This window comes from Narcine bancroftii, chromosome 14 (assembly GCF_036971445.1).
Source record: "Narcine bancroftii isolate sNarBan1 chromosome 14, sNarBan1.hap1, whole genome shotgun sequence".
Classification (NCBI taxonomy): domain Eukaryota; kingdom Metazoa; phylum Chordata; class Chondrichthyes; order Torpediniformes; family Narcinidae; genus Narcine; species Narcine bancroftii.
The window spans coordinates 39,548,204-39,554,780 of NC_091482.1; positions in this window are offsets into that span (position 1 = coordinate 39,548,204).

A 6,577-nucleotide genomic window follows, 5' to 3' on the forward strand; every position below is an offset into this window, starting at 1 on the left:
TGCCTACGTGCAGTTTCAGTATACTTGGAGGACCAGGGGGTATCCTGTCGGTGTCTTCTTATGCCATTATTCCCATTGCCCTTATTCACATCCTAGCCCTTGTCCCCATTCACACCTTCCCGACTCTCAGGGCTACAGTCCCTTCATCTGCAGGGTTCGTTAATCTTGTCTAGGGTTTACTAGTTAAATATGCATACTTGAAAAATCTGTTGTATGGCTTACTAATTATATATGTATAACTTGCTAATACTATCTAAGGTCTTCTAATTATTTATGCAAGCCTTGCTAATTCTATCTGGGGCTTGGCGACCCTTATCTCATTCAGACTAACTCTACTTCTATTCTCAATTGTCTGTCCTTCTCTCCTTCATTCAGTGAACTTGCTGGTGTAGGAGATTCTTATCTTACTCAGACAGTGTCAGCTTCCTGCCTTCTAATATCCATGTCTCATGTTGTTTGCACTGGCTTCATTCATTTACTTATGTATTAATTTTATTTTCTTCTTTTCTTCATGTTCATATTGCAATATCAGTTTTTCTCATCTCTCACAATCCTCCGTTTTCTTTTAGACCAGTATCACTGATGCGGTAGAGTGGAACTTGTTGGTTTTCCCAGCTGGTCAATAAACGGATAGCAGTTTCTGTCCTCAGAAAGATGTTGGGAATCGTACATCCTTTGGGTGAAAGCGTTCTGACGAAAGGGTTGATGAGTTAAACGATGTGTAACAGTCTGTATGTAGGGAAGCAGTAAGATGCTGAGAGTAATAAGTCCAGCTGTTAAAAGGGTTGCGAGTATCAGACTCCAGTAACCGGTGAAAAGTCCAGTCCATCCCGCAGAGGACCGAGGTTGCAAAGTCTGTCCCTGGGCATGGGAAGTTTTTCGACGTCCTGAAGAAGTGTTCTTAACCGCCTGCCCGTTGTGAGTAGTGTCTTTAAGGAGTCCTTCGCAAGTGCTGCATTCAGCAGCGAAGCTGTAATCGAGAGGCAGGCGGTTTTGTTGAAGTGTGTCTGTTAAACGTTGTTTATCTTCAGCCTGTAACCTCAGGGCCATTGTGTTGTGTTGGATGATAATGCCCAAGGCTGCATGGAGTCTGATTAGATGTTTCAGATGGCAAGGAGCGTTAGCGATCTGTAGCTGCTGTTGCCGTTTATAACTGGAACTTCCCTTAACGATGCAGTAGTAAGGATTGTGAATGCCGGCGGAACCCAAAGGATGTTTGAGAAAAGACCAGTCTGGGGAGGATTGTGTATTACGATCAGAGATGTGTGTGACAGTATGAGTAGTCGAAGCCTGTCTGTGTACATTAGCAAACGTCTTCTCTTTCTCTGTCTGACAGGTGTATTGGTTACTAACATTCAGTGTGTCTGTGTCATATCGCTCTCTGTGTGCTACAGATTTAGAACTGATACCTTTAATATCTATGTGGGAAGTTAAGTGACGGTCTCTACAGCTGTTCTGATCCCTTGGTCCGTATTGGAATCCCTTATTAAAACATATCTTACTATGGCTAAAAACTAAATCTACACCTTGTCTAAACTCTAATTGAAAAACATTGTGACCTCTGCTGCCCCTATACCAGGAGGACTTAATACATTGTGAGTAATTAAGTGATGTCCCAGAAATGGAGAAGCAACAATTAAACAATACAATAAAGAATAAAAACAACATTACGGCACTTTTTCACGGCGTAGTGTAAGTTTCAGGTCAGAAGGATGAGCCACTGCACGCCAGGTGGAGGGTTGAGTTTGACTGTCGTGATCCTGTGGTTCGGTAGCTGGTTTAATCCGTTGGATGTGGGTCCAGCCTTTTTCTCTTGTTCGCACGGCAGCGTCTGAAATCAAAAGTACACAGTAGGGACCATCCCAGGCAGGTTTCAGTTGGTTATCTTGCCATGCTTTGACATAAACCCAATCACCAGGTTGAATAGAATGGATAGGAAATTCCAGGGGTGGCGTTTGGGCTAATAATCCCTTCTGTTTCATGTATAGAAGTAGAAAGACCCTGTAGAAATTTGGAAATGTATTGATCATTAGCCTCAGGGATAGGGGTATCAGTGTGGAATCCCATAAATGGAAGTCCAAACATCATTTCGTATGGTGAGACTGCAAGGTCTTTACGAGGGGCTGTGCGAATTCTAAGCAGGGCTAATGGTAAAGATTTAATCCAGGAGAGGCCAGTCTCTTCATGAAGCCGAGTGAGTTGATTTTTCAAAGTTTGATTCATTCTTTCAACTCGACCTGAACTTTGGGGGTGCCATGGGGTATGTAGTTGCCAGTCTATTCCCAGTTTCTTGCAGACACCCTGGAGAACCTGAGAGGTAAAATGTGTACCTCGGTCTGAATCAATGGCTTGAATCAGACCATATCTTGGAATCACAGATTCAATAAGTATTCTGATTACAGTGAGAGCTCGATCATTCGGGGTGGGGAAAGCTTCAACCCATCGTGTAAAATGATCTACCATGATTAGAAGGTATTTGTAAATACCAATTTTAGGAAGTTCTGTAAAATCAACTTGTATGCGCTGAAACGGGCGAATTGCGATGTCGCGACCACCAGGCAGTACAGGGCGCATAGATTTCTTATTGATTCTCTGACAGATTGGACAGCTGCGAGTTGTAAGTTTAGCAATTGTATATCTACCGGAGCAGTATAAAGATCGTTGAAAGGCATCAACAAGCGCCTGAGTTCCCCAATGTGTCTGTTGATGTAGCTGATCCAGCACTTGGCGGGTTAATGCTTTGTTAAGGACTTGACGTCCGTCTACTGTCCACCACAACCTGTCGGCAGTTTGGCGAAATCCCTGATCTTTCATTGAGACCTCCTCTTCCCGTGAAAAGATGGGGTTTTTTTTAATCTCTAGTGGTGTGGGCAGTAATAGGTGGATGTGAATATTTTCCGTAAGTGCAGCCTGTTTGGCAGCTGCATCAGCCTGTCTGTTGCCGTGAGCTTCAGGACTGTCACCACTTTGATGTCCTCGGACATGTACTACGGCTATTTCAGTCGGGAGCGTCAGAGCATCTAGGGATTGGACAATTAAGTGTTCATGGGGTAACTTCTGTCCTTTACCAGTTATCATTCCCCGTTCTTTCCAGATCTTCCCAAAGGTGTGGACTACACCAAAAGCGTACTTAGAGTCAGTGTAGATAGTGTCTATTTTGTTTTCTAAACCGTGGAGTGCTCTACATAGGGTGTATAATTCACAGGATTGCGCTGACCAATGACCAGGGAGGCGACCGGCTTCAATCACTAGTCCTTGCTTCCCATCCACTACACTATACCCACTATAGCGAGTTCCTGCAATGCATCGTGAAGAGCCGTCAATAAACCATCTTTCAGCTTCTTTTAAAGGGACATCAGTTAGATCTTCCCTAATTTTGGTTTGTAAGTCTATGACTTCTAAGCACTCATGTTCTAATTCATTTGTGGAATTGTCCAAATTTGGAGCAACGAGGAAGGCTGCTGGGTTAAGGGTTTTAGTTGTGAGCAAGGTCAACTCATCCCTATCCATTAGGATCGTTTCATATTTTAAAATTCTAGGGTCCATGAGCCATCTCCCAGCACGTTGTAACAGAATAGTGCGGACTGTGTGAGGGGTGTGAACTATCATAGGGGGGCCGAAAGTAATTTTCCGTCCTTCCTCAACTAAAACAGCAGTGGCTGCGATGGCTTGTACACATTCTGGCCAGCCACGACAAACAGGGTCTAAAATCTTTGATAGAAAAGCCACTGGTTGTCTATAGCCTGCCCTGTCCTGGGTTAGTACTCCAGTGGCTACACCTCCTTTGGCATTAGTATATAAATCAAAAGGCTTATTTAAGTCGGGTAGTGCCAAGACTGGGGCACGCGTAAGGCTATGTTTAACGAAGTCAAAATCTTTCATCTCATTGTCTGTCCAGACTAGAGCTTCGGTCTCTATAGTCGTGAGTTTATCGTAAAGAAATTTGACAAGGCTAGAATAATTTTCCATCCAGATTCTACAGAATCCCACTAAGCCAAGGAATTTCCTAAGTTCCTTGGCATTTTTGGGAGTGGGAATCTGCAGAATACCACGTATCCTCTCTGGACTTATTTTCCTAGTTCCCTGACTTACCAGATGACCTAAGTATTTAACTTCTGATTGAACAAATTGTAATTTGGATTCGCTCACTCTAAGATCTTTCTTTTCTAAAAAATTTAAAAGTGCAACAGTAAATTCTTTAGCCAATTCGTATGTTCGTCCCGTAATTAACAAGTTGTCTACGTATTGTATTAGCTGACAATTGTCTCTCCGTGGAGCCTCATCTAATATCTGTTCCAGGACTTAACCGAATAAATTTGGAGATTCTGTAAAGCCCTGAGGAAGGACAGTCCACCGGTATTGATTTTTACGTCCAGTAAAAGGGTTTTCCCATTCAAAGGAAAACATGTCTCTGCTTTCTGTTGCTAAGGGACAGGTCCAGAAAGCATCTTTGAGGTCAATCACACTAAACCATTTACTCTGGGGATCGATTTTACTCATGATCGTATAGGGATTAGGTACAACAGGGTGACGGGTGAGAATGATTTTGTTCAACTCCCTTAAGTCCTGTACTAATCGATAGGTACCGTCAGGTTTCTGGACAGGTAAAATCGGGGTATTAAAGAGTGACATACAAGGTTCGAGTATACCATCCTTAAGCAGCTGGTCAATTACGGGCTGCAGACCTTTACAGCCAGCCATAGGAATTGGGTACTGTTTTCTTCTAATTGTTTGTTGCGAGTCTTTTAAAGTAACTTGGAGGGGAGGAATGTCTAAAACTCCTCTATTGCCTTTTTCTGCCCATACTCTTGGATTGATAAGTTCTCGATCTTCTTCGCTTAAAATATAAAATTGAACCCCGATGCCTGATTCTAGTGGTATGGTACCGATAGCCAATTGGTCCTGTAAGTCTCGTCCTAATAAGCATACCCCAGCCTGGGGAAGTAGTAGAAGATCCTCTACTATTACCTTATTTCCCATTTGGATTCTGACCTCTCTCAATACAGGGACTGTGAAGTCTCTTCCTCCCACCCCTGAAACTATCATTGTCCCTTCTATTCTAACCCCCTTTGGTTGGTGTAAGATACTAGATCGGGCTGCTCCAGAATCAACTAAAAATATCATGTTGTCACTGTGGGGTCCTATGCATAAATTAACTAATGGTTCTCCGTGCAGCCCCACAGTGTGTATTGACTGAGAACAGTGACCCCTCTATTCATAATCTGCTTCCATCAGGGCATAGGATCGTGTGTCCCTGGCTCGCAGTGGGCAATCCTTTTTAAAGTGTCCCTCCTTTTTACAATGGAAACAGACAAATGTTCCCATTTCCCAATCTCTACCTGGGTTTCTAAGGTGCCCCGGGAAGGGTCGTCGTCCCCGGAATCCTCCTCTACTCCTCCATCAACTGGGGTCCGCACTTCCCAACCTGTGGCTTCCCTCACCGCATACAGGAGCTGGCACACAGTCCCTATCCTTTTTAGGTCGCTCATCTACTACCTCTCTGACTGCTTGGATTAATGTTTTTGCCTTCCCTATTTGCTTATCTTCAGACCTCTGGACAAATGCTTTTTGTGTGATCTGTAGAAGCTGGGTTATTCCCTGCTCATTCCAATTTTCTGTCTTTTGTAATTTTCTTCTAATGTCTGGGGCTGAGTTGGTAACAAAACCAGTTAGTACCAATTGCTGCCCTGCTGGGGATTCTATGTCGAGACCCCCATATTGCAGTATTGCCGTGCGCAATCTGTTCAGAAATGCGGAAGGGGTCTCGTCGGGACCTTGGGGAACCTCAAAGGCTTTCTTGAAATTCTGTGCCTTTGGGACAGATTCCTTGATTCCTCTTATCAAATTAACACTGTATTCTTCCATCAATACCCGACCATCATTGGTATTTTTATCCCAATTAGGTCTTGCCAAGGGGAATTTAGTTTCTGCTGGTACCGCATCTAGTCCCCCTTGGTGATCCCTATCCCAGACTTTAATCCCTGCCTGGCGGATCATTCCACGCTCATGCAAAGTAAACAGGGTGCTAAAGATAGATGTTAACTCCTCCCAAGTATATAGATTTGGTCCCAAAAATTGGACTAACTGTTCAGCACATCCCTGGGGATCTTCTATCAGGGAGGTCAGTTCTTTCTTAAAGTTACGCACTTCAGTACTGGTCAGGGGCACATTTACGAAACCGAGACCCTCTCCTACGGGAACCTCCTGCAGGGGTCACATCCAGTTGCTTTCTGGCTGATTAGGTCTGGGTTCCTGCTCCCTGGGAGATGGATTGGGGGGCTCTGCCCTTTCTTCCTGAAGAGTCTCACACTGTTCTGAATTAAAGTCTCCTCTCTCTCCTGTCAACGGGGGTGGTAATCGAGTGCTTTGTGAGCAAGACATCATACCACTCCTGCTCTCTTCTCTAGTGGTGGGGGAGGTGGGGAAGGCGCAGAAGGGTAGGTTATAGGAGGGGGAGGAAAGATAGGAGCCGGCATAGGAGGAACATAAGGTGGAGGGAGGGAATGTAACACATCCCACCCTTGTGGTTCAGGGACAAAAATTTCCTCCTCTCTCTTGTCCCTGTACTCTTTTTCTT